The 24,548-nt window shown below is 40.0% G+C and overlaps 1 protein-coding gene across 7 annotated transcripts in view; it reads left to right on the top strand.

Annotated features, from left to right (window-relative positions):
* ENAH (ENAH actin regulator) overlaps positions 1 to 24,548 on the top strand; it is a 108,708-nt gene that overhangs the window by 5,307 nt on the left and 78,853 nt on the right. The window contains exon 1 of one of the 7 annotated variants that reach the window (XM_075413075.1): positions 7,183 to 7,475. The exons of the other annotated variants lie outside the window; for them this stretch is intronic. The gene's annotated coding sequence lies outside the window, so the exon portion shown is untranslated. Of the gene's footprint in view, positions 1 to 7,182; positions 7,476 to 24,548 lie in introns of those variants that run through there. 7 annotated transcript variants of the gene reach the window in all.

Raw genomic sequence — 24,548 nt, 5'->3', positions numbered from 1 at the left:
ACAGAAGCAGGTTACTGAACCACTGGATAGAGTCATTTGCTTTCATTACTAGAGAACAAATGTATTTTGTGAAACAGATATTATTCCCTTCTGTACTTTGACCTTTCGTCTAGAATTGCTCTTGACAGTTCATGCCTGCTTCCACTCAGCAGTGTAGAAATACATGTGCCAGCTCTTTATACACCCAGGCATATTTAGGTTTTAAGAGTGCTGTAGTGTTGAGAGAAAGCAGAAGATATGTGCTTTTTGTGTTTGATTCAAAAAAATTGACTTTTAGTAGTAGCTAAAAGTAAATTTAGCAGAGACAGAAGTCACAGAAGCCTTGTTGAACAGCTTAAATATATTGAAGTTACTTTTGATGGTGCCTACCTCGCTCCCCCACTCCTGCCTTTCCCTGCCAGTCTTTGTGAATTGCATAAAACTACCTTGTGTTCTTGGGCTGTTGTCACCTCTCTTGGGATTAATACAGGAGCAAAGCCTGTATTCTACTATACTTTTGTATCTGTCAGTATTTAAACTTCCTAGATGAAAAGCCAGTGTTGTGTCCCTGCTGTCTCTCCCCTGCCATAACTTGCCATGTTTTCTCACAAACCTGTAAAAGAATGAGGTTTTTATAGAGCATTTTTGTTGAATAATGTACAAAATCTTTTTTTCCCAATTAGAAATGGCTGTACTACCCTTTTTTAACTTTCAAATTTTCTAACTTAAGAAATAAAAATGTATATCTAGGTAACTGAGTTGGAAGTAGTTTTGCCTCTTTTTAAAAAGCTCTGTACCAATACAGGTATCAGAAGAAAAAGTTGAGTTTTATTTCAGACACTCCTAATTAATTGTTCTAATAATTGATAAGCCTGTCCTCTACTGTCACTTATTACAAGTCTCCTTCACTGTAGCTGTTCCACAACTAATGCGTAAAAAGTTCCAAAAAAGAATGTGAAAATCATGCTTACCACCTTTTGACAGTTACGTGTGTGCTGCTCCCAATGTTATAGTTCTGTAGACACTTGTGGGGAGCTTATGGAGCTGATTCATGGGAGATGATGTAACATTTTTCTGGGTTTACTGCCCAAATGCTAGTGACAGCCTGGTGGAGAAAATGGGACTGTTCAATGTGACGTGAGATGAATTGTCAGTCTACTTTGGATTAGCCTTTCCAGTTGAGCTACTAGTAATAAGCATATGTTTTGGGAATCAATGCAAAAGTTAATGTGAGGAGCTGAAGTAAGATTCTCTTTCTCTCCATGAGTAATCCTTAGTCAGGGCTCGTGAAAAGAAAACATGATCAATATTAAAGCAAAAAAAAGTATCTGCTTGTAGTTTCACATACTGAAAACTCTGCAGGCAAAGCTGGCTTATATAAAGGAAGAACAGTGAAAACTGTTTCAGTATAGTCCAAAGCTAGTATGCTTCTCTGCTGAGGGTGTAGGTTGGTATTGTGGTTTTTTCTTTTTTTCTTTAATGATGGTAAAGAAAGGTGCTGGGGCCCGTTGAAGTATGGGGGAGAGAAGTGGAAGCTGATTGCACTCCAGAGGGTGGTACAAAAATGGTACTTTCCTGGACTGGTGTGCTGCCAGAAATAACTCTCTAAACTTCTCGTTTGCAGTGCAAACAGGATTGGAAGGATTTTGTTTCAAATGTTGTCTCATTCTTTTATTATTCTTTACAAATTTGAAACTTCTTTTCAGTTTCCCGAATCAGGTTACAAAGTAATCTATACTTATTGCAAATTCCATAAAGAAAGTGAGGTGAGGTGATTGTGTATTCTGAGCATACTAGCCGCCTAGTTTAGAAAAGTTTTAAAACTTGGAATTTAACAGAATGGTGAAAGAACAAGAGTAGTCATTGGTAGACCTAAAGCTTCCATTAGTTACAGTTTCACAGCGACTAGAGAAATATTTTAATTATCTTTCTAGAGGAAATAAATTTCTACGTGTGTGTCATTCTCCTTAAATGACATTTTAGGAAGTTGCTTTAATACTTGAATTTTTTTTATGCCACTGCCTGCAGTTACTTTATTATGGGTTACCATGCAGTGATACCAGATTTTTAACTGAAACACTTTGAAGGCATGTAGTTAAGGGAATGTTTTGTTGTGATTTCATCTGGCTATTGGTAAATGCTTTTAAATTTCAGTGGTATAGACCAGTGTATGTCTTCACATGTAGTCATATCTGCTAGAATTGTATATTTTGTGGAGACATTCATTAAAGTTGCATTTTTTTCTTACTGTATGGGATTGAAAATGAAATACTGAATAGGAACATTGTTAGGATTCTGTTGTAGTTCATGTATTTCCAGAAAAACTTTTGATACTGCTGTATTAGTGGTATTTTTACTGGCATTGGTGGAAAAAGGTGGTTGGTATTTTTAGGCTGCATTGAGCTTGCTGGTTGGCTTTGCAAATCTGACTAAAGCACATGCTCTGAGTAAATCTGGGCCTTGAACCTGGTAGTGTTGCTGCTTAAGAACACTAGCTCTTGAAACAGCTTTTGTTAAATCTAAGTGTTTTTCAGGTACCAAGCTTCCCACTCTAGGCTAGCAAGCATTTTTATTTTCTACCTACTGTAGTTGTCCATATCAGTAATGTGCTACAATGAACAATATATACTGCTACTTGTTTTGAAAACTTGTTTTCTCTGTATATTTTCCTGTTCTATAAAAATCTCTTTCCCCTTCTTTGCTTTCTTTTGAAAGCTTGGAGTCTTTTATAAACAGTGCATAATGTACTGCATCTTTTATTTCCTCTCCTGTGTTGAACTCTTGTTGATATTTGAGGAAAGTATATGATCCTTTTGGCAAACTTGAGTCCATTGAACAATGCTGACTCTTCTACAAAAGTACTCAGTCTAAGTTAATGGAACAGATTTTTTTTTTTTACTTGTTATATTTGTACTTAAAAGTGAACACAGCAAAACCTTACTAGAAAACTTCTATTCTTGAAGGCATTTACAAAGCCCACTTTTAGAAAACTGCAATTGGCTACTGTAGTTTAAGTTAAATGAACTTCACAGCTTCAGAATAAACATTGTTATCTGTTGTCCGAAATAGATGATGTGGCCAGACTGACAAAACAGTGAAACCTAATCCACATGAGCCTAATTATGGCAGAGATAATAAATCAAAGAAGTAAATGGCAGCAGTGTTATGAAAGTGATCAGTGCTGAAGCTCAGCATTTGTGTGTGTAAGTCTCATCACTGAATGTATTACTTAAGAGTAGCGTAGTTTGGTTTAAGTTACGAACTACTCCAGCAAAAATAGTGGATTTTTTTTTAATTACATTTGGAAGTACTTTTTTTTTTGCTAGTTCAGAACACTCCTGCTTTGATGGAACTCTCTGAATATAGGCAGAACTCAAGGAGCTAATATGATACTTTATTGTTACACACTGATGCATTTAGTTGAATCGCTTTGGTGTGAGTAGAGCAGGAGGATGGTGCAGGAAGTAGCTGATACTTTGTATCTCCATTCAGTGTGTGTATGTGTATGAAATATATATTTTAAACACAGAAGTGCCTTACTAGTCAAATAGGAACCATCAGGTCTGAAAGGGAGTATGGAGACAGTAGTCACTGTATATAGAAGTCACTACTGTTCTTTTGGTCAGAGCCTGTCTGAGGGGTGAGTGAAGACCTGAAAGATCCATCTAGCCCAATGTTCTGACCAAGAGAATGCTGAGGAAACGAGTTAATCATGGAAAGCTAGCAGCGAATCCATGTCTAATCAAGAGTAGAAGGAAGAGCAGATGAATGGCAGAGCACTGGAGTGGTAAGTTGTTGCTAGTAAGCTGAAGCAGAAGTTGAATACAGTACTTGGCTGCTTCTTCAGTGTTCCATGTTTTAGAGAGTAATTGAGAATGAGGTCTGGTAGCATTTCAGTGGTGTCATTGGGGTTTTTAGCCACTGAGTAGGAATGCAGTAGTGGGTTTCATCTGAAAATTTTGACTTGAGATTGAGGGAGAAGACCTAATCATCAAATATGTAAAAGAAGTGAATGGTACAAATTTTGCACCATAAAGATCTTGTGCTGTAATCTCAAGGACTGTGATAGTACCGTTTGTAAGTTTCCACAATTTCATGTGATGAGTCTAACAACCTTTAGTGATCAGCTCAGTTAACTGCATAATATATGAATCATTCTCAGAATTACTACTGCTGATCTTTAGATCTGACCCTACAACTAAGTTGAGGTGAAATCTGGACTACTGGGTGTTCAGGGACTTCATCTTGTGTTTGACCAATATTTTAGAGTAGTCTATTCATAAAGTTTGGAAGTATAGTGCATCTTAGGCTTCTGGATTTGGCACACTGTAAAGGCAACTTTAAAACCAAAGATTATTCCTGTATATTTTTTTTATTTGCTGTACATTTCTTATTCACTGATAGAAGGGTTCAGTGTTCCTGTAATTGCTACTGTTGCCAGCAGTCGCTAAATCCACTGCCAACAGCAGCTAAATCCCTGAGTGGATGGCAGTAAGATAAACAGAAAGGTTTTCTTGCGGGTTATGAATACTGTTGCTGTAGCTGTGTTGCTCTAAGGGTGTAAACAAGACAAAGGTTTTATAAGGAGACGCAGTATCTTTTATTAGATCAGCTGCTGCAGTGATGGGGAACAGGACATGGGCAAGCTTTCAGACATTCAAGTGCCGAGTTCCTGAGAAAGTTACTCAATTCTTTGGAGACACCATGTGGAGATTTTGTACTGTCTGGATTGTTGCAGGCACATTGCAGGTGCAGGTAAATGTTGCTCTGTGTGTTATTTTTTCACAGGTAATATTGCTATGTTTTGATGTCTGACCTAGTAGCAGTATTTGGTATAATTCTTATTTCAAAGGATAAGGAATTAAGTGCTTGCAAACAGGTAAGCAGCTGTAGAATACCATTTAAATTTCCATTTGTTTTTGCATTACTCTGCAATCGTGGTGTCTGCATAAAGGAAGTGGAGATTGCATTGAAGAGAAAAATGTCAAAAGTAAAGCTGTGAAAATACTTTTCAAATTTTACTGTTCCTGTGTAAAGTGTGAAAGTCTGTTTTCTTTTGAAGTATCTGACTAGTGGGAATCGCTGGGGGGAGAAAAAATGCTCAGAGTGCCTGGTTTGAGGAGTACATCTGTGTTATTTTTGTGGAGAGGTGGTCTTGGTCACTAGTGTGACTTGTGTGTAGTAAATCTGTGAGGTGCAGATAAAGGTGGATTGCATTGCAAGGGTTGCATCCTTATACATGACTAATGCTTAATAATACTTAATAGTAGGATTTACTTTTTGTCCTATTGAAGTCCCTAGTTAGTCATCACAGGATAGAAAAGTGTACTGTTAAGCCGGTTCTGAATACTCTGAATATCTTGCATTCAATTCACGTGCATCTTTTTCTTAGGGCAGATGGATGCAAAACAACTAATCTCTCCTCTTGCACTCCTCCCTGCCCCAACACTAAACAGAAAATGCTGTTCCTGATATGTACTGTTAACCTCTGTGTGCTGCCTGTGTATGAAGTTGTTCACTTGTTTAGGATTCCCAATATTTGATGCACAGTCTTCACCTAGGATCGGGTATCTGCTTTCTGTGTGGTCCATTCGGTGGCTCACTAGTTGTGAATAAAGAGGGAGAAGTGACTGTATGGTATGAGAAGTCTTAGCTGTTTCCAATTGCCAAGTGTTTGTAAGCTTGTTCGTTAATAGTATGGTTTACGTTATCTAGGCCTTGTATAGTAAGGCCTTCATAACTTTTTTTTACTTGTTCTTCTAAGTAAATTGCACATATTTTGTAAGTGATGTTAGGGTGAAGGTTGAGCTGTTAGTGTAACTCTTGGGAATGCTTTCAGGTTCGGTGATTTATATCGTGGTAATCTCAGCATTTGACATCCATGTATTTGAAATCTTTCATTTTTTCGTTCTGAATTGAACTGAGCTCTCGGTCTTCAAGTGTGTCTGCAGTTGGGGTGGCTGTAGGGAATGGAGTCACCCCAAAGCCCAGTCATTACATATTTTGGACTTGTAACTCTTGGGGAGCTTGCCATGGTCTTCTCTGGGAATGGGGAGGGTGTTTGGAAAAAAAACAAAGAAACAAAAAACTGAGAGAGGATTCTCCCCAATTTGGTACTGCACATTTTCATATAACTTATGATGTATCAATTTATCAATTTCCCAACCAGTTGAGTGATCATCATTTTCGTATTCCTTGGGGAAGGGGAGAGATATTATGCAATTCATACCATCTTACAAAAAGCTTTCTCTCATGTGAAGAGGAGCACAGTTTAGATGTCCGCACATAATTTAGGTTCAAAATTTGTAACAGATCTTAAATTTGAAGTAGTATGGGTTGATGCTCACTTTTTATTTTTTTGTAAAACAAAACCAGCCCCCCCCAAACAAACACACACAACACAAACAAAGCAAAGCTATTTAGAAATAAAGCTTTTCTTCTAGAATTTGAGAGCTTTACTTTTTTTACATAGGGTGACAAAAATCTGTTGTAAAATAGTGAAAGTGTTCCACGCGTAAGAACAGAAATGTTTGGATCTAAGAACTTTTTCTTGGATGTTACTATAGAATTAAAATGTTGCTGGCCATATGCACTGTGGTAATGAATTTTCTTTCAGCTGCACCATTCCGTACAACCATTAAAATGTACAGAATAATTTTAATGTAAAACAGAGTAGGTGTTGGACATAGCATCTTTGGGTAGATTGGTGATGAGGGTAACGTTTATGCTGTGGATGTTCTGTTTTTCAGGAAGACTGGGGTTAATTGTAGCTTGGCAAGTAAAAAAAAAAAAGTTCCATATTGTTTTCCTGCAGTAGATTCCTGTTGCTATGCGACAAACAGAATGTCACTTAGTACAGGATATATTAAATTTGTATTCCCGGCACATATCTCTGCACGTTCATTTTATACTTCAACAGGAGGGTACAGTTCTGACTTCCTGTAGGACCGTAGCATGAAGTATATATTTGAGTTTCTATTCTGGTGCTTGCTGTAGCTGCGGTGACGTCAGCGTGCTTGCAGAGCCTTTCTTTGTTTTCGGATGGATGGGACACCTGTGCAACGCAATCAGCCTTCCAACCAGACAAAAAGGGGTGGTGGTTATCTTCCCCGGGGTGGGATGGTATTGCCAAGCAGCATGTTAAGACTTCAAAAGGGAGGAATTTCTTGTATGGCAAAAATCTTAAGCTATGAATTCTGAAAACCTTTAAATGTGATGCAGAGAAAGTTAATGCAGATGGCACTGTATGAATCTGTAAACCAAAAGATATGGTTAATTTTTAATGATTAGAATTAACTTTGATATTTGAATATATTGACACCTCCCCTCCCTACCTCCCCTCTCCCTCCAGTGCAAAAACCAACCAGTCTCAGCATCCAAACTCTTTACATTCGGTCTAGATAGATTCTGGAATAAATGTTTAGGGCATGTGTGGGGAAATTATCTTCTGTGGCGCTGGAACCAGTAATTAGGTAATGGACAAATAACAACATCTGGTAAGGCATTATTTTATAATCTAGTTAGACTTCTGTAGTGTAAAAGAAGGCAAAAATAATATATGAAAGCTAGAAGCATGTTAATTTGATCTTTGTTTCAAAGGCTGTCATAATGCAATACAGATGACTGAAATACAGAAACTTGAAAGCTGTAGATTTTTAATACTGTGCTTTTAAGAATAAAATGCATGCATTGTGTCTTATGTGCTATGACATTTATCCTGTATAATAATCCCTCTTATTTTAAGCAGTTCTCTGAATTTTGCTGTGGATTTTGAAAGCCAAAATCTAAGCTGAAAATAAGTTAGATATTAAAATTAGCAGGGCAAATACTGTCACTTTTTCTGCTCTTAGAATTGAAATATGCCATTGTCTAACATCTCTTTAAATTGTCAGTCTGAAGTAGATTTGTAAGTAGGTATTTTTTTTAAATGTTAATGTAAATCTACATGTATGTGTGGCTTCTTAATAAAGCAGAAGTCAAAAGGAAGGGTCAAAAGGAAGTTAGGAAGGATTCAAAATGTGTCTCAGTACTGTTCTCTTGCTCGCTTTGCCAAGGGGATGCATCTGATATATAAAGAATCATTAAAGGAGCAAGCAGCCTTTAATACTACCGTTTTCTTCTTTGTAGTCTGCTGCTTAATTCAGAGCTCAATGCCAGAGCGTTGCATGCCTGTTCCTAGGCTGACCCAGTAAAAACCATTTCTCAGTGTACGCAAAGAGAACTTGGTGCAACCTAAAAAAATTCTTATGGCATGCTATATTTGGTGAGATCAAACCTGAGCTCTGTTGCAGAGAAATGATTTAAAGACAGGGACAGTGATGCTTGGGGGCTTTTTGTTTTCTGCTTGGAGAAGATGAATCCTTGCTTCTGTTGCAGGACTGTTTGGTGAGAATGAGAATACTGCCTGTGGCTTTCAGTGCTATGATGACTTCTTTTAATGGTATCTTTTGGCACAGGAAACAGTAGGAATTTATAAAATTCCTCCTCTTCTTGAGGAGGGGGGCAGAAAGTAATTTAATTGTGAAGCTAACAGTTTTATCTGTAACTTTAATGAAATGAATTTATTTTAATGTGTGGAATGGAGAAGTTCTAGAACATGACCAGGGAACTGGGATATTTGAGATGTACTTTTTTGAGTGTGTTGGTGGGCTACTTAGGTAAATCTGTAAAAGAACTCAAAGTAGAAAAGGAATGTTCTAAAAACACTCTGGTTGTAGGACAAAGAGCGTTTAAAAGTTAAGTGCTTTAAAATACTAATGAATTTATTTTTATCTTCAGGTGTCTGAACTACCTCTCCACTTTTATCTAATTGGACCCTAAATCCAACTGTGATGTTGCAGGAGTAATCTCTTAATTTCTGTTATTATGTAGCCAACCCTCTCCTTTTTCCTCCAAGTCTGGTAACAGCTATGATTTTACGGACAGCATAACTTTGGGATGGAGAGGCAAATGCTTGAGAGCAAAAAATTAACAACTGGGAGCAAATACTGTTTAAAATATTTCTTTTCCTTTTGTTCCCTCCAATCTTTTCTTCCTTGCTTTTATTTCTTTGAGGGGTTTGTACTGTTATGCTTCATAGTATAATGGAGTAGCAATCCAAAATGAGCAAAAATATGCAGCAGGTAAAGCAACAATCCATTTCCATGTTAATGGTTGCCAGATGAAAATAATCGGTGAGTAGTGCATACTGTCGTCTTTTTTTTTTTTTTTTTTTTTAAGCTCAGGGCTATTAGCCAGCTTTTCATATCCATTATCTTCCCTTCCCCAACTGAAATTAAATTAAGGCAAATCCTGTCTGTTTGGCTGTTGAAAAGAAGTGAATACATCCGTTAGGTATGTGTACTCATTCACACTAGCCTACCAGCTCTTGGTCATTAATTAATACCTGTATGCATACACTGTATGCAGAATTATATAAAAAGAATGTTGAAGTATGGGAATGATTATATGCTATTTTTCCTTGCAATAGAGTCTGGATTTTTGTTTGCAGAAAAAATTAGATTGTGGTTTGAAGGCTGCTTTTTATTTTTGTTTTAGGTTGTCTTTCTCTGTTGCAGAGGTTGGAAAGACTCTAATGAATGAGATAGGGAACTGCTTGAAGAGAAGATGATTTCATGGTCTCAGCTCAGTGTTTTCTGCAAGAACTGACAGCGCTCTATTTTTCAAAGGGTTTCTGTCTTTGATGCTGATTGAGTTGTTCAGAGTGGTCAGAGATGTTCATTAGCTATGTCCTGACTTGTTTTCTTATTGACTAACTTAGGACTGTGGGCCTGATCTGGCAAAATATTAAATTATGCAGCCTATACCATTAATCCTTCAAAGCACAGAGAGCATCATGTGGCCACTGAAGACAAAGAACCCTAGATCATCTTAGATTAAATGATCAACATAGAAGACTTGGTACACCAGTTATTGTGCTTCAGCTCTCCAATGGAGAAAACAACTTCCCATCTGTTTCTCCTTTAATTTCCAAGTTTTGCTAATTTCTTAAAAATAAGCGTGTTCAAGTTTGAAGGTCTCAAATGCTATATTTTATGATACTGTGCTCAAATTACAAATACGTTCTGAATTTGGTGTTAGAACAAGTTTTGAATAATGTGCAAAAATAAAAAATCACTGCACATTGAATAATGAAGAAACCTAGTAGTTGTTCATTTGCTCAGTCAGAGGTAGTCCAAGAAAAAAGTTGGGAGGGGTGAGAGGAGTAAGTATATAACTAAGACTTTTTAATGGTTTTACAGCCATAAGTCGCTCCTTCCTCTCATGTACAAGCAACCAGAACCTGTAGTTCTTAATTCTTGTACTTTCTTTTATCTCTGAAGGTTATTTTTTACACCATACTACAGTGTAATTTTTCAGGTTCTTTAAAAATGGAAATAATAAGCCAATCACAATGTGCCATGATATTTGAAATACATATAGATTTGGAACAGCTATATTCTCAACTGCATGTGCTACCTAAAATCTGGTAGAGCATGCATGTGAAGGAAATTGAAATTGTGGTTACCACAGTGTGTGCTTACCAGAGAGGAACATTATAACTCCTGGAATCTGCCTTCTGCTTATACTATGCTTCATCAGAGCCCCTAACTTCAACCAAACTGAGATCCATCAATATTCTTCTGTCAGTTTTCGTGATAGGACTGGGAAGAACCTTGACACTTAGCTCATTGTTCTAGTGTTTTGTGTGGATTAGACCATGTGGCTGTTTTCTGAAGATGCTTTGAATTTGTCTATTTTGATCTCTCCTTTACCATAAGACAGCTAATGCTAGCCTGTCTTATATAATGGGACAGTCCGCTTAGGTGACTCCTTTTAGATACTCGGAGGTGCAGCTGCGCTATTATGAGAGATGGAATGGCTCACTTCTATGTGTTTTGGCTACGTGGTAGATGCAGGCCTGGTTATTAAGGAGGGAGGTGTTGTGGTACCCTCAGAGCAGCAAGGAACAGGTTTTCAAAGTAACTGTACAAGCTCTCTGTATCTTGGGAGGCTCTGGGGGAAAAAAAATGATGCCGGGGGTAGTGTGGGCAGACAGATTTTTCTTGGAGACTGTGGTCTGTCCACTGCAGTTTGGGCACCTCAGTTAAATGTATCTTTAATCTGAGATGGTACTGCCTCTATCAGGAATTTTCATTCTGAAGTATCTTTGGAGTTTTTGTGTCTCTGCGTGATTTAAATCTTTTTTTCTCAGAATCACTGAATGGTTTGGGTTGAAAGGGACCTTAAAGATCACCTAGTTCCAACCTCCCCTGCTGTGGGCAATAACACCCCTTCCACTAGAGCAGGTTGCTCAAAGCCCCCTCCAACCTGGGCTTGGACACTTCCAGGGAAGGAGCATCCACAGCTTCTCTGGGCAACCTGTTCCAGTGCCTCACCACCCTCATAGTGAAGAATTTCTTACTTGTATCTAACTAAATCTACCTTGTTTCATCTTGAAGCCATTACCCCTTGTGCTGTCACTACATGCCCTTGTAAAAAGTCCCTGTCCAGTTTTCTCGTAGGCCCCTTCAAGTACTGGAAGTCTGCTGTCAGGTCTCCCTGGAGCCTTCTCTTCTCCAGGCCAAACAGCCCCAACTCTCTCAGCCTTTCCTCACAGGAGAGGTGTTCCAGCTCTCTGATGATTTTTGTGGCCTTTCTGTATATTAAGGCTTCCATACTCACTAGCTGTGGACAGTAGAGAAGTTTATTCTTGTCTTTGAAGCTGCCTCTAGTGTATGTGAGGGTTTATGTTTCTCCTAAGTCTTTTCAAGATTAAGTCACCAATTTCAGTGATCTTTCATTGTGGGCTGTTTTTTAGACCTCCTGCCAGTTTTTACTCTGCTCTTGGTCTGCATCATTTGGAAGCCTAGACTGATTGTTGTCTAGTCTGTCATGTACTGGTATATGTATCTTCACTGGAATAGATGTAAATGTAGACCTGAACTTTTTCTTCTCCAGTCACTTTTCCAGTATGCTGGTATTATTCAGAATTCTTACCCTGTCCTCATTTCTGTTTGCATCTTCAAAGCTTCTGTTGTCTGATGATAGCAAGCATACTCTTCCATCTCTTTATGGTTCTGCTGCAGCACAAGCATCGCAAAACTGCACTTGATATATTTTCTCTGAGTGTAGTATCAATAGCTGCTATCTGAATATGGTTTCCAAAACTCCTTTCGTGCTCTTCTTACAGTATTTTTTGTGTATATCTTTCTTATGAAAATGCCCTGTAAATTCTGTCAAGAACAGAGTTGTACTACAGCATGTGCTACTTCTCTATGGTAATTAGTGTAGGACTCCAGAAGACCTAGAGGAAATTAAACTTATTTGACATTATTAGTTCTTAAGTAACTTTGAAGATGTGTTTGTTATCTGTTAGCAGATTTTAATAATAGCTTGTACTGCTGTTTTTCTTAGGATTCAAGTTAAACATAGGATCTTTGTAAATCTGACAGCTTGCTTCCTTCGCCATTTGGAACCTCTCATCTGCTCTGAGAGGTAACCACTGGGCCACAGGCTTCTGCAGATCTGATCGACATCCCTCCATGGATCTGAGGTTCTGAACACCAGCTGAAAACACAGTGGTAGTAATTTCAGGGAAGATTTTGCTGATTCTCTCCTCAGCTTGGAATGGAAATCTGTTCAGTGTTGCCCAACAACTGCAATCTTCTGAAAACTGAGACTTGTAGCTATGACATTCAGGGTTTTCTCATGGGGAAAAAATCCATAGTAAATGCAGGCACAAAGTATACAAAAAAAAGTAATCTGTCATGGTTGAAGCTTGCAAATTTTTAAACAGTGGAAAACATGAGCTTTATAAAAGCAGCGCAGAGCAATCTGTTGCTAGCATCACTAATAGTACCGCAGAGAAAAGACTAAAGCATAAAGAGTGAGAATGGCACAAGGTTCCCTGGTAATGTTCAAGGTACTGAGCTGAGAAAGATTACTCTCTTGGGATCCAAGTAGTGTGTGTTAATTTATGGGGTAAGATGTTGGGCTACAGCCTACTGATAATAACCTAAAAGAGGGGATGAAGTTCGTTTTGCAAGAATAACCCTCTTTTTACCTTCAGCTCCTCTCTTGCTCTAGTTACACAACTACAGTACGCTTCAGATTTCGTTCGCTTACCCATGGTACCCGTGTGTCGCAGATGCCTGATTAAAATCCTTTCAGTTTGACCCAGGCTGTTGTTTGCTGCAGTGGATTGTAGCAGAGTTCTGTACTGAATCTAAAATGCTTGAGCTTGCTCTGACTTCCAGGAGAAACTCCAGGTTTTCATCAGAATGAGGTATATTATCTCTCGTAACAGGAATCTGCATACTTTAAAAACCTGCAAGAAAGTCTAATGCATTAGAGAATATTTTATGACTAACAATTAGCACGTTCTTCTCCTACAGTGTAAGCTAATTGTTTTTAGAGCAAAATGTTTCATGAGGAAAAAAATTTCTAACTGAAGCTGTTCTGTTTTGTACCATGAGAGTTAATTCCACTGAGATGTAATTAGCAGTAGTCGTGGCTTCTGGACCTAGCAAAAATATTACCTGAAAAGACAGTTGCCTTAGTCTGCAGCTTATTTGTGTTTCATAGCAGCCTGGAAGTGCTGGAAATACTGCTACACAGTGTTACCAAATACTAATTTTCTGTGTAGCTAGTTGGTACACTTAGGGGATAAGCTCTTAAACTGGTAATCATGGATTACTTACTTCTAGAAACTAGCTGAATTTTCATTTAAAATTGTCAGTATGATGACTTCTGTCTGCAAAATAGCTCAAAAATGTGGAAACCTTTTCATTTTGCTTTCCTTCTGTGTTGCAGCAAGCTACTATTTGTAGTTATGGTCTTTTCATGGAGTTCCTTTAATCTACTGTACACTGCTGAGTATCTTTAATTGAGTAACTTCATGCTGCTTGTCTCCTATTGGATGTTAGGCTTAAAATGCTTCATAGATAATATGGAAGAACAGATTAAAAAGGGAATGGGAGTAGGAAGAGTGTCCAGTCTTTTTATCCAGCTCTAGCGAATGGGTGTACAGAAAGAATTTAACATACTCTACTAAGTAAAATCCAGAGGTGCAAGGTGAGTATTTTTCTTAGCAGTAGTATCATGTTCCTTTCAAAAAATGAGTGCTGCTTTTCAGTCTCATCTGTACATCTTAACTAGCAGGGCCAGCAAAGGCACAAATGAAAATCTGAAATAGATACTTGCATTTTACTGTTCAGTGGGGTCCTTAACAAAACAAATGCTTTCGCTGTTCACTTGGCAGTCGTCGTCTTTCTGTTAGCTCAACCTGCCAAGTGTGCTTTCTAGATGATTACTGTAGGGTTACGGATACTTGTAGATGGGATGATCAGAACATTCACAAGGCAATCTTTATAGCTTGGGTTTGCAGCCCAAAGGTCATGGAGCTGCTACCACAAAATTTAATAGGGTAAAGAGGACTTGATTGGTAGCGGAGTTTTCAAACTTGTATTAATGCATATAGCCATTTTCCTTGTTTTCAGTGTTTTACCTCAATAACTTAGTTTAGTTCAGGGTTTTGGAACTTAATTATGCTCGGTCAAAATAAATGTTGTTTATGAAGCTTACCTGATCTGTGCTTTGTCTAAACTTCAGAAAATGCTGATGACCGATGTCTAGGACCTGCTAAAGTTGTAGTTCATTGTGAGCTTTGTGGAAATTAGAAGCGGAATCATACGTTTTGTCTAAAACTGTAGATCTGCTTTTTTGCTGTTGTTCTTGTCTTAAAAGTTGAAGTTAATTGAACAATATTACTATTGAGCAATATTTTTTGTAATGCTAATTAAAGCTTTTTTAAAAAATGCTGGTTTACTCTTACAAAGATTTTTTTTTTTTCTTCTGTCACTGGGATTAACTGGACAAAGTTCAGATGAACTATCAATCCTAAATTTAATTTGCATTTAAAAATTTTTTTTATACATCTTGTTTAAAAAAACATGTACTTGTCTAAAATGGGAGCTTTTGTTTCCTGGCTTTAGAATGTCTTGATCTACAGTTTGGGCAAGGCTTGGTCAGCTCAAACCACTTTAGAATCTATTTTCTTACACTTGTCTGGAGATTATAATTTAGAAAGCCATTTTAAAAAGTGGCTGCAGGTTACAGAAGCCCCAAGACTTCCTCCAGTATTTTTCCCTGGTTTGGGGACAACTTCAGTGACATAGCCTGTGTACTTCGTGTGACCACTGCGAAAAATGCTGGGATTATTTGCAGCTCTATTTGATCCATGGAATGGACTGCATCTATTGTTAGCTCTCCCGCTGAACCAAGAGCAGGAGTTGTTTTTCTCTTTTAACGTTGTCTAGCCAGACCTGCTGCACTGCTGTATCAGTCTTGAGTAGTTAAAGGTGATAGTACTGGCAGACTTCCCATCCTTTTAGTAGCTGTGGGGGAGCTGAGATGTGGAAGTGCATAATTTACGTGGTTGGTTTTGCTTCTAAAATCTTGAAAAGACTGCAGGCAGTATATCTCTAGAAGCCTATACAATTCATGTGTTCGGCCTTCCTGTTCCGTTTACAGTCTTTTGGAAGTATAAGCACTCCTCCTGGATAATTCCTTACCATGGAGATTAAACACTGTGTGTTTGTGTGATAGTAATGAGGACACGATTGTTCATAGTTAGCTGTAAGCGCAACTGTGCCACTAACCCACATGTGCGTGCTTCTTTGCTGTTGCCCATTGCAGAAGAGATCATAATGTCTTTTTTTTCTTCTGTGTAAAATTTGGATGCTGAACTCTTCACAGTTTCATCATGGAGTGCACACAGATCTCTTAGTTGTCTAAAATTCAGTCTTGGTCTGCATTGTTTGCTGATGACACCAAGCTGGGAGGTGTGGTAGATACACCAGAAGGCTGTGCTGCCATTCAGCGTGACCTGGATAGGCTGGAAAGCTGGGCAGAGAGGAACCTGATGAGGTTCAACAAGGGCAAGTGCAGGGTCCTGCACCTGGGGAGGAACAACCCCATGCACCAGTACAGGCTTGGGGTGGACCTGCTGGAGAGCAGCTCTGCGGAGAGGGACCTGGGTGTCCTGGTGGACGACAGGTTAACTATGATCCAGCAGTGTGCCCTGGCTGCCAAGAAAGCCAATGGGATCCTGGGGTGCATCAAGAAGAGTGTGGCCAGCAGGACGAGGGAGGTTCTCCTTCCCCTCTACACTGCCCTGGTGAGGCCTCATCTGGAGTACTGTGTCCAGTTCTGGGCTCCCCAGTTCAAGAAGGATGAAGAGCTACTGGAGAAAGTCCAGTGGAGGGCTACAAGGATGGTGAGGGGACTGGAGCATCTCCACTACGAGGAGAGGTTGAGGGAACTGGGCTTGTTCAGCCTGAAGAAGAGAAGGCTGCGAGGGGACCTTATAAATGCCTACAAATATCTGAAGGGTGGGTGTCACGAGGATGGGGCCAGACTCTTTTCAGTGGTGCCCAGTGACAGGACAAGGGGCAATGGGCACAAACTGAGGCACAGGAAGTTCCATCTGAACATGAGGAGGAACTTCTTCCCTCTGAGGGTGACGGAGCACTGGAACAGGCTGCCCAGGGAGGTTGTGGAGTCTCCTTCTCTGGAGATATTCATGACCCGCCTGGACAAGATCCTGCGCAGCCTACTGTAGGTGACCCTGCTTCGGCAGGGGGGTTGGACTAGATGACCCACAGAGGTCCCTTCCAACCCCTACTATTCTGTGATTCTGTGATTCTGTGATTGTGCTTCAGCGTGTTGTCTGAAATTTCTTAAATCTGATAACATGCTGTTAGAGGGGCACATCATGATGCTTTTTGGATGTTGCTTGATAACTAGAGAACAGGGCTTTTAGGGACTTGATTTAGATTGAGTGTTTTGTTATGAAAGATTAGATGAGAATATATCAAAACTAGTGTGGCAGTAGATTACCTATGAAATCATGCAGATAGGTTTGAAAGCTGTTACATCTAAAATTAGCATCAGATTAAAAAACGAAAGCTTGCCAAGATTTCCCCAGTGTTGATCTCTGGGCAGTGTGGCTTTATTTAAACTGGGACTTCCTTCTGACCAGTTAAAACAATAGACAATGACTCTCAATCTAAAAGACTTTGCTTCCTAATGTGGATGTCACTACCTTGATAACAAATCAAAGAAAACAGAATGTGTGATTCAAACAAGGCAAATTTCAGAGTTCTGGGATTCCCTGCCCGTGGGAGGAGTTAGGTTTTGTGTGAACTGGAGAGATTTCAGTGTCACAGTAGGATTAAAAATGAGAGAAGTGTCCTGTTGGGGAAGACCAGTGGTCAGTCTGGTCCCACACTCTGTCCTGGAGAGCAGCAATAGGAGAAGCTGCTTGGAAGAAATGACCTGCAGCCCCTTAGCGATCCCTTTTCCTCCCCCTCTGCTGGCACCGTAGAGTCCATTGTCTGATTTGAGACACTTTGGAACATGCCTGGTAATTCCTTTTATTATTTTTTAAGAACCTGTTGTCCATGAATTCTTCTAATCCCGTTTTAGCTTGCTGATCTTATCTGCCTCCGTAACTTCCTATAGCACCAAAGTCCAGAAGTTCACTGTCTTTGTGCATAACTTTTTAACCTTTAGGGTGGCAGGGATTGATGTCAAGTCCAACCAAAACTTCAAATTTGGCAATTGGCTTCACTTTTCCCCCTCATAGTGAGTTCTGCTTCTGTTAAACAGTCTGTTTTATGGTATGTAGTACAGTATAGTGAATATATTTCTTTGCAAGTGAAATGAAAAGGGGAAGCAATCATGTTGCTTCTGTTACTCTAAGGCCAAAACGGCACTGTTAATTCCCCTCCGTGTGGATTAAATGGATATGCAGATGAAGTAGTTTAAACTGTCCAAATAGCACCTTCTAATTTATTCTTTTAGCAAAGAAAGGTCTGCACTAGTAAGGAAATATCTTTCTAAACATTTTGACAATTTTTTGACAGGTTACTTTAGTGATTGCTCTAGCAGTTTGCAATATTTTAATGAAACTGTTCCTATAAAAGTATTCTTTGTGTGTGTAGCATAGAGGCAGTACATGTTGCATAATTTTTATGGCTGGAGGGAAGAGCTTGAAACTTGTACAGCTCCTGTGTATGATTTAGACTATGCAAGAGCAGGGCTGCCTTGCAGCTATGGCTTCAGGTCACTGTCCTGCTGCTGTACCTCATGCATTACTCATATTACAGGACAGTGTGATTTTGCTTGTTTTTCTTTCTTTTTTTTTAACTACACTTCAGTAGCTGTGTATAGAGCAAAACACAGAAAACTGAAGTAGAACTACTGTGATGTAGAGGAATATTAAATTTGCAAGTGTAGACCTGCAATTCAGAAATGTTAGTACGAAGTCTTTTTAAACTTCAAATTCACAGTTCCCTTGTAGGTCAGGAGAAAAGTCAGTAGAGTTTTATGGTGTAGTAGTATCATTTGACTTTTCCACATTCCTTTCGTCTGTCTCCTTGTTCAGAGAGTTGTAAAACCAAACTGGAGAAAACACAGTGACCTCAGAAGATAGTTATGGTGGCAGCACACTGTATAGCATGACTTTGATAAAAGTGTTCACTTGTCACTTGAGATTTTCAGTCTAAGGATTTATTGCCTGGGAAAAAACCCACCAGCTGTAATATCACAGTTAAAATCTGGTGAAATGCTTGAAATTACTCTTCTTAAGTTGTATGCTGGCTGTTACATTCTTGTTGCTTCTATTTGTGGGTTGGCATAGTTTGTCTATCATGAATGTTAGGATTACTCTGGAAATTTTAACATAAATTCGGGAAATTTTAACATAAATTTCTGGATGTTTTAAGTCTTAATCTGACACTAATGAAGGTTTTGGTCATGATTTCTCTCATATCCTTCATTGTCATGAACAGGAGTATACTTCAGTGGTGGAAGGTGGTAATTTTGTGGGCTTTGGATATTGAAGAGGTTAACAGTCTAATGTTGAAGTACAGACATGAAACTGATGAGTAACTCTTCCTGATTTGTTCTGGGGAATCTGAAATGCTGTTTATAAAAGTTCACATCTAGTGTACACACAGAAAGTATGTTTACTTACAGCAAAATTGTTACCTTTTTTTTTTTTTGTTTGGCAGTTGGTAGCTGTAAAGAATGAATGTAGCTGTATGTAAGAAAACGCAGTTGTGTTCTAGTTCATTAAAAATTCAATTAAGTTTCCATGTCAGGACCAAAAGCTGTCTTTATTTACACTTGTAAAGCTCCTGTTGAAAGAAGCGGTGGTTATGTAATTTAAATTTAGGCCAAACTAGGTTCTTTTGGACGTTTTGGAACAGTAAGTGATGCAGAAAAGGCCTTACTTGTCTTGTTGGTTAGAATTACAAGGGGGTAGCACCTAGTGAGGTGACCACAAGGAGATTGCCTTTATAAGTAACTTGTGTAGACCTCCATTTTAAGGTGGATAACTTTTTTAATACATAAAAATCTCTGCCTTTTGTTTCCTTTAAAAGCTGTTGTGAACTTTTGTTATCTCTTTGATCCAGTTAAGATGCTAGACTTTGTATTTAACTATTTTGTTTCTCTGCAGTATTTTTGCAAGAGCTAGCTGCAAAAATTAGTGTACTTAGGTGTTTTGAATGCAACTTTTCACATGCTTTTTTTTTGTCTTGGGAAATAGAACACCTTTTCAGCCAAGAAGTTGTAAGTTTGATTTGGTTTGGTTTTTTTAATAAATTAATACGCTATAAATGTTTTCTCTTATAATTGTTTTCATAGATGTATACAATGCTATAACCTAGATTAAAGTACAAAAAATACTGCAGTAAATCTGAATTCCTACTAAAATTGTAGTGACAACAAATTGGTAATGAAATTATGTTTATAGCAACTTGCTATTATAATTGAATCATTTGGTTGGAGTTTTATCACTGGAGTACCCAAAATTAAATACTGATGAAGGGTGGGCATGATCCTGGCTGTCGTCACCCCATGAATCTTGCAGAGAAGAGCATTTCTTGGCTGTTGTGATCCTACATTGGTATAGAGAAAACAAACTGAACAAAAAGTGTTCAGCAAGAAGAAATATTTTTTTAACAAAAATCAAAATGATGGGATTATTAGTTAAATGTAAGTATAGAGATTTCAGGTGAATTAAATCTAGGCTACATCAGGCAAACTAAACCTAGACTACAGTTCTAATCATTACAGTACATAATAATTTAATGCTATAGCTTCCTCTTCAGAGAAACTGCTGATGCATTGAAGTTCTTTGTAAGTGTTCTTGGCTGTTAGCAGGCTTGTTATCAAATGGAGAAGGGGTCTGGAGGGAGCTTTCAGTCACGAGTGCTGCCACACCCGGGCTGCTTAGCCTAGCTGTTAGGAAAAGTTTTTAAGTGGATTCTGCAATAACTCACTGTATAAGTAGACACCACTTAAGACTATACAAAATGTGGTACAATGATAGAAGTCAGTGCTTTGTCTTCTGATCATGAAGATGCTTCAGACACCTCAGAAACTGAGTGCAACTCTTTGTTTAAGATCTAGGACTTTGTGGAAAGTTATTTTAAATAGTCTTAGAATCAAGAATGTGGGGCTTTGTAAGACAGCTTTTCTCCTGCCAGAGTTGTATAGCTTTTAAGACTGGAGACTGCTTTAGAATAACAAGTGATGTTATGATATCAAAAAGTATTTGAAGTAATTCTGACAGTTTGGGGAGAGAATTTTCTTTATTTCTTAAAATGAAAGATACATTTTTCCATTACAGCTATGGTTCTGCAAGCTGAGACAGTGTATTCACTGATTCAAGCTAGAAATTGGTATGCGAAAAACGAGGACCTGTTGTCTTTCAGATTGCCCTTTGAGCCAAATGACGTGCACAGAGCAGGAATTTGAGCAGGCATTCTGCAAACAGACCTTGTGTACCTTCTGACAGTTCTTTTTAAATTCAATTTGTTAAAAGTGTAACCTCTCTGTATATGCTGGAGTCAAAACTTTCAAAACCAAAAATTTGCTGTGTGTACATTGATGACTGCAAATATTGCTGACACATGCAAGTTTTAAGTATGTCTAAGCTTCCACTAGACAGTTATTTCTAAAAACATGACTTTGTATACAGAAGGCGAGCAGAGATAGCACCAGCCCAATTCTGGGACAAAGAACATCTATACAAGCTTTCCTACACAATTTTCTTCTCTAATTTCTTGCAGACAGATTCAGACCAATCTATTACAAAAAGCAGAAGAGAAGGTTCTTCATTTCCTTTTCATCCTTTACACATTTTGTGCACCTGGTGCGAAAGGTGATTCATAGTGGTTTGGAGCTTTGGAGAGCAAACAGCAGATTTCAGAACCAACACCAAATACCACAAATGAAAAATGCTCAAACTTTTTATCTGAAGAGCGAGTTCATCGTTATTCAGCCTTCAGTGGTCAGTTTGAATCTAATTATCAGAGTTGTCCTAAGGCGTTAGAATTTATCCAGATGCTGTAGGAATTCAGAGGAGAACAGATCCCTGGTTCCTCGGGGACATTGGTAAGACTGATTGCCCATGCATTTGTTGTTACTTATTGCATCACAGAATGGTAGGGGTTGGAAAGGACCTCTGTGGGTCATCTAGCCCAACCCCCCTGCCAAAGCAGAGTCACCTACAGCACAGAACCGCGTCTAGACAGGTCTTGAATATCTCCAAAGAAGGAGACTCCACAGCCTCTCTGGGCAGCCTGTTCCAGTGCTCCGTCACCCTCAGAGGGAGGAAATTCTTCCTCATGTTCAGATAGAACTTCCTGTGCTTCAGTTTGTGCCCGTTGCCCCTTGTCCTGTCACTGGGCACCACTGAAAAGAGTCTGTCCCCATCCTCCTGACACCCACCCTTGAGATATTTGTAAGTATATATTAGGTCCCCTCTCAGCCTTCTCTTCTTCAGGCTGAACAAGCCCAGCTCCCTCAGCCTTTCCTCATAGCAGAGATGCTCCAGTCCCCTCACCATCCTTGTAGCCCTCCGCTGGACTCCCTCCAGTAGTTGCTCATCTTTCTTGAAGTGGGGAGCCCAGAACTGGACACAGTACTCCAGATGAGGCCTCAGTAAGGCAGAGCAGAGGGGAGGAGAACCTCCCTCGACCTGCTGGCCACACTCCTCCTAATGCACCCCAGAATGCCTTTGGCCTTCTTGGCAGCCAGGGCACACTGCTGGATCATGGTTAACCTGTCGTCCACCAGGACACCCAGGTCTCTCTCCACAGAGCTGCTCTCCAGCAGGTCCGCCCCAAGCCTATACTGGTGCATGGGGTTGTTCCTCCCCAGGTGCAGGACCCTGCATTTGCCTTTGTTGAACCTTATCAAGTTCCTCTCTGCCCAACTTTCCAGCCTATCCAGGTCTCGCTGAATGGCAGCACAGCCTTCTGGTGTATCTACCACTCCTCCCAGTTTGGTGTCATCAGCAAACTTGCTGAGGGTGCACTCTAACTCTTCATCCAGGTCGTTGATGAAGAAGTTGAACAAGACTGGGCCCAGTACTGACCCCTGGGGGACACCACTCGTTACAGGCCTCCCACTAGACTGAGTGCCGCTGATGACAACCCTCTGAGTTCTGCCATTCAGCCAGTTCTCAATCCACTTCACCGACCACTCATCCAGCCCACACTTCCTGAGCTTCCCTAGGAGGATGTTATGGGAGACAGTGTCAAAAGCCTTGCTGAAGTCGAGGCAGACAACATCCACGGCTCTCCCTTCATCTACCCAGCCAGTCATGCCATCATAGAAAGCTATCAGATTGGTTAGCCATGATTTCCCCTTGGTGAATCCATGCTGACTACTCCTGATAACCTTCTTTTCCTCCACTGGCTTGATGATGACCTCTAGAATGAGCTGCTCCATCACCTTTCCTGGGATGGAGCTGAGGCTGACCGGCCTGTAGTTCCCTGGGTCCTCCTTCTTGCCCTTTTTGAAGATTGGAGTGACACTGGCCTTTCTCCAGTCCTCGGGCACCTCTCCTGTCCTCCAGGACCTCTCAAAGATGATGGAGAGTGGCTCAGCAATGACATCCGCCAGCTCCCTCAGCACTTGTGGGTGCATTCCATCGGGGCCCATGGATTTGTGGGCGTCCAGATCGCTTAAGCGATCCCTTACACAGTCCTCCTCGACCAAGGGAAAATCATCCTCTCTGTAGGTTTTCTCTCTTACCTCCGGGGCCTGGGAATCCTGAGGGCCTGCCTTGGCACTGAAGACTGAAGCGAAGAAGGCATTCAGTAGCTCTGCCTTCTCTGCATCCTCCGTCACCAGGACACCCGCCTCATTCAGCAGCGGTCCCACATTGTCCCTAGCCTTCCTTTTGCTGCTGATGTAGTTGAAGAAGCCCTTCTTGTTGTTTTTGACATCCCTTGCCAAATTCAGTTCCTGGTGGTCCTTGGCCTTCCTCGTCGCATCCCTGCAAGCTCTGACCACGTTTCTGTACTCTTCCCAAGTGGCCTGCCCCTCTTTCCACATTCCATGGACCTTTCTCTTCCACCTGAGCTCTGCGAGAAGCTCCTTGTTTAACCATGCAGGTCTCCTGCCTCCTTTGCTCGATTTCTTTCTCAGGGGGATGCACCGCTCCTGAGCGTGGAGGAAGTGATGTGCAAACAGCGACCAGCACTCTTGGACCCCCCTGCCTTCGAGAGCCCTGGCCCATGGGATTCCTCCCAGTAGCTCCTTGAAGAGGCCAAAGTTCGCTCTCCTGAAGTTCAAGGTTTTGATCCTGCTTATCGCCCTGCTTGCTCCACGCAGGATCCTGAACTCCCCCTATGGCAGTGGTAGCAGCTAGAGGATAAACATCTGGAATTGTTGCTAACTGAAGTAGACTTAAATGTGGACTGCAGCATCTGAGTAGCTAATACACGTATGCTTCCGTGGCTTTGCTGCAGGGACGCTGTAATGTTTGGTAAGGTGGCGAACAGGTACTGAGTTGTGATAGTTGCAAGTGCCAGGCACCTGGAGATGTTTGCGCTGGCTAGCATCCTTGGGTTTCTAGAACAACTCAAATACAACAGAATGTTTTGAGCATTTTGGTAGCAAAGTTGGCAGTGTACTACATCTGAAGAGAAGCTTTACATGCTCAGGAATTCTGGAGCCATCTGTACTCCAAAACTTTTAAAAGAAGCAGATAAAGATCCAGACTGTTTGAGGGAAAAACTTGAATTTTCTTATCAGCCAGAATAAGCACAATTTGAGTAACCGGTGGAATGAATTTCATGAGGCACCTTTATAATCTGAAAGAACTGAAACTTGAGCAATACTAAAACCAAAATGATTAGTTTTACTATATTAAAAATTGTTGGGAACTTCAACTAAGAGTTTGTTCCTAGACTATTTAGGGATTGGTTTTTTCATTTTAAGGAAAATTATTGCTAAAGGGTAATGGGTTCTAGAAATTACGAAGACAGATAACACCTGATGTTGATTATTCATCCTTGCTCTTCTCCTTTCCCAATCTCCCATCCTTTGTGAGGGCCCTCTATAAGGATACATTCTAGTGCTGTGTGGAGCATCTCCTGGTTCTCCAAACAGTGATATGAATGCCTTCTGTGAAGGTAAAGGAAGGATGTCTGTTTTTGTTTCTTCCCCCAAAGAAGTTATCAAAGAAGTTGCATGTGCTACCATGCGTAATATTTGAAACT

This window comes from Opisthocomus hoazin, chromosome 2 (assembly GCF_030867145.1).
Source record: "Opisthocomus hoazin isolate bOpiHoa1 chromosome 2, bOpiHoa1.hap1, whole genome shotgun sequence".
In the NCBI taxonomy this organism is placed as follows: Eukaryota; Metazoa; Chordata; class Aves; order Opisthocomiformes; family Opisthocomidae; genus Opisthocomus; species Opisthocomus hoazin.
This window is presented reverse-complemented; position numbering and strand designations above follow the sequence as displayed.